The following is a 4,247-nucleotide window of genomic DNA, read 5'->3' on the forward strand; positions in this document are numbered from 1 at the left end:
ATCAGATTGCATAAGAAAAATATTCAGAAGAAGTTAGCACACTCTCACAAGTAACAAAATGAGGAAGCTTACATCATTCTCCAGCCAAACATGGCCATGGCGTCAATAACAAGTTTGAGTTTAAAATAAGAAACTTTTTGTCGGTTGTAGTAGTAAACTTTTATATATGTGTGTGTGTGTGTGTGTAGTGAAAAAAACAAAAGTAATCTGACCAAATATGTTTAAAAAACAAAATTAGTGAAAAGTAAACTTTTGCTTATTTTGTAGTTTATTATCAAAACATGCTACAATTGCAATCCTTGCACTTGAAATTGTGATAGCAACTCAAGTGATAATTGTCAGAGATTCTTTGACTCTTAGTCAACAAGCAAAAAGTATCTCCCATGTGTCTACATTTATATATTATCCTTCCTGTTTCTGATATAAGAGAATCAATATTCTACCATTACTAATTTTCACACAAGATGATTCAAGGGCACTCTTAGCCATACACCATTACACCTAGCTTGCATATTTCCAGTTCATGACTTTCCGTGTGTTCATTAGGTAAATCTAACCTGGCTTAGCATCTACAAATATTGTCACATCGTAGAAGATAGACAAAACATGTATAAAAATAGCATAACCAATATCAGCATTATATAAAGATTACTTAGCCAAGGATTGAAATTCATACCAGTACTTGATCAAGCCATCCCACCCACAGGTAGCAACTTTACTCTGTTCCAACGGATGCCATTCAGAACCTATACAAACTCCCTCATGGCACTTTAAAGTTCTAAAAACCTTGCAACTCTTCCAATCCCAAAACCAGCATCGTCCTTCACCATCTCCGGACATAACAAATCGCCCATCAGGCGAAAAATTAACCTGACAAGCATATCCCGCCACGATGTGCCCCGCAAACCTCTTCTTTTTGTTCAACTGAAATCTCTCTCTAGTACTGTATATAAGTATCTGATTATCCAAACTCTGACATGCAAGCCAGTTCGTATTGGGGTGCAAAGATATAGATGGCATTGAATGCATATGTGGCTCACTAATATACTTAATCACAACAGGAATCCCATACTCCCAGACACGTAATGACTTATCATCACTTGAAGTCACAAACCTCCGATTATTATCAACAAAAGTAATTGTATTCACTGCACCCAAATGCTGATCATACTCCTGTGTAATCTGCCCAGAATTCATATCCCACTGTACAATCTTTTTATCACTCATTCCCGCTAACAAGACATTCTGCTTATCCTCATCTGGATTGAGTCTCACTACATACGGAATCTTCCCAGTCGAAAAAGTTGATATAACTTGTCCAGTCTCTGTATCCCAATACTTTATGTTCTTATCATATCCTGCTGTCAAGAATTTACTTCCATCATTACAGAACCAAATATCCCTAACTGCCTTAGTATGCCCCATGTAAGTCCTCATACATTTTCCTGAATTAAACACATCCCATATCTTCACCTTTGAATCCATACCTGCAGACAATATCAAGTGACCAAACTTTGGGAAAAACCGAATAGCGGAAACGCCCTTGGTATGCCCACTCCATGTGTGAACCAATCTCTTCGGTATATAACAATGATCATTGCTAGCCTTGGCGTCCTTTGGAGGCTCAATCCACGACCTCCCTTGATAATCCCTCTCCTCTTTTCCATGAAAAGTACTCTTGTCAGCGTGGGCTTCACCTTTCTCTTTCTCGCCCCCTTCCTTCTCACCCTTTTTCTTCGCGTGCTCCTCAGCATATTTCTTCTGCTCCTCTGTCAGCTCCCCTTGCAGCCACTCTCTCTTACCTGCCCATGGACTCTTCCTATTCTTCGTCAACCATGCCTCAGTCGCCGGATTATCCACCTCCTCTGAATCCATCAGATCATTCCCCTCATTCTCCAGCTGCTCCAACGTCTCTTTCTTTTTCTCTAGTTTCCGCTTCTTCTGCTCATGTTGCGGTATATTATACACAGAAACACCATCATATTGCTTCAAAGCTTCAACATCCCCAACATAATTATTCTCAGTAGGGTCTGCCGCATACCCAAATTTATAAAAAGTGTTATACTGTTCATCAAACACAAACGGCTCAATAGCAGCATTCTCAACAAATCCAAGCTTATGATTACGGAGACCTTGCGCAAGCCCATCCTTGGCATAGGGATGAGCCGGGCCAACGACTGGGGCCCAAAGTTGGTCATACGTGGGGTTGAACGAAACAACATGCTGGGTCGGATTTAGGGGTTTTTTAGCTTCAGATTGTAACTTGCCAGCGACGGTAAGAGACAGCATAGTATCGTCTATTTTCGGAGCGGTGGACTTGGAGGGAAGGGAGATCCGAATTGGGGAGGAATCGGGCGACGGGTCCTGGTCTGATGTTGTTGTTGTTGCCGGTCGGGAATCTGATTGGCGTTCAACTTCATCATCTTCTTCTTCCATGTCCGGGTCTTTATACGATTGCAGCAAATCCATTTTCAGGGGTTAATCGGACGTAAGAAGGGAAAATAATAGGATACCGTGGCAACTCGCAATGGATTCTCAAATTAAAGATCCAATTCAGGGTACTGTAAGGTAGATCCACAACTAGAAATCCAATTAAGAAAAGGAAGAGTTTATTACTAGGATATTTGGAGATTGATGGAGATGGCGAAATTGAAGTGGAGAAGAAACAAGAAACAATGGGTAAAAACGCTAGAGACGTGTGGAAAATAGGATCTTGGGCCTTCGTGTTGCATATAGGTGGTACAAGTTTATGGGCTTACGGGCCTTACTGTTGTGGTGAAAAAAATTGAAAAAATACATGATTACAATTTTAAAAATAAGAAATTTGTGAAAAAAAATTGAAATATCATATAGTCATTGTGATTTACTAATTAATTAAACAAGATAATGTCAAAATAACACACAATTTATTGTCACAATCATATACTAATCACAGATTGCTAAATGTCACACTTAGAAAGCGTAAATTTACATGTAGAAACAACGTGAATGGAGATAGTACAGAGAGATTGAGCTTGAATAGATACAAGGCATATATTATAATTGATGGTGGATCAAAACCTATATAAATCCCAAGTATTCGTTGGGAACTCATTTTAGTACTTTATGAAAGTGAAATAGGGATTTGGACAGGACAATCGAAAATCGGTAGGTGAGAAATATCAGGTTCACGATCAAATGCAAATTGTAAAAGTGAATATTGATAATAGGCAGTTGGTCTTATACGAAGCAATGATGCAATATGTAATATGACATGACCACAAATAGAAGTTGAGAGTTTTGTTTTTATAAGTAATGATTTAGCAATAAGTTGTAAACGTTTAATAAACGACTCCGCTAAACCATTTTGTGTATAAACATGCACAACTGAATGTTCAATTACGATCTCAATTGACATACAATAAGACCATTTTGGAAAGAAAATGACAAGAGGTACAACACTCACTGTTACGTCGTGATGTACGACAAATTTCGGCCATTTGAGTTCGCTCGAAAATTAATTTTTAAAGCTTTGGCATTATTTTTGTTAATTCATTTATTTTGGATTTTTTTTTTTTTTTTGCAATTTTTGTTCGTTTAGACTTTTTTTTTCATTACTTTTAGTTTATTTAAACTACGTTTTCATATAAACCCCTATATATAAGGGGTTAGTTTGTTTTTTTTTTATCATTCGTCAATAAAATTCGTGAAATTTATTTTCTCCTTAATTTGGTGGATTCCAAATTTCGTGATCTCAAGGTTTTCGCTTGAATTCCTTTTGCTCGTTGCGTCAAAACTTTTAATATAAATTTGTGATAACAATGGGATGAAATTTCAGATCTCAATTTTCGACCAACCTCAATGAGCAACACCATCAAGCCCTTTTTTCCACCACCTTATAACCTACTTAATCACTAGCATATGTAAAAAATATTTTTCTCCTACTTATTTCTTATTCCAATGTATATAAAATATCATGATCTTAGGAAAAAAAAAAAAAGCAAAATTGCCTGTGGGAGAGTAGCAACAGAGCCTCGATACATCCTTAAAAACCCTCTACTTGAACAAAACAAAGTATGGTCCAATTCAATACAAATCTAAATGTATATTAAGCCTATGTTTGGCCCCATTTTCTCAAAAACTCATTTTTTTCAAAATTTACTTTCAACCATACATTCTCCCATAAAATAATTTTACACTCTACTTGAATAAAACAAAATATGGTCTAGCTCAATGCATTTCTAAATGTATATTAAGCCTATGTTTGG

General features: G+C 36.9%; 1 pseudogene; it reads right to left on the minus strand.

The window, feature by feature from the left end:
• Positions 1-234: 234 nt before the first annotated feature.
• LOC111396184 lies at positions 235-2,702 on the minus strand (annotated as a pseudogene).
• Positions 2,703-4,247: the final 1,545 nt, after the last annotated feature.

Source organism: Olea europaea, chromosome 6 (assembly GCF_002742605.1).
Source record: "Olea europaea var. sylvestris chromosome 6, O_europaea_v1, whole genome shotgun sequence".
NCBI classification, from domain to species: Eukaryota; Viridiplantae; Streptophyta; class Magnoliopsida; order Lamiales; family Oleaceae; genus Olea; species Olea europaea.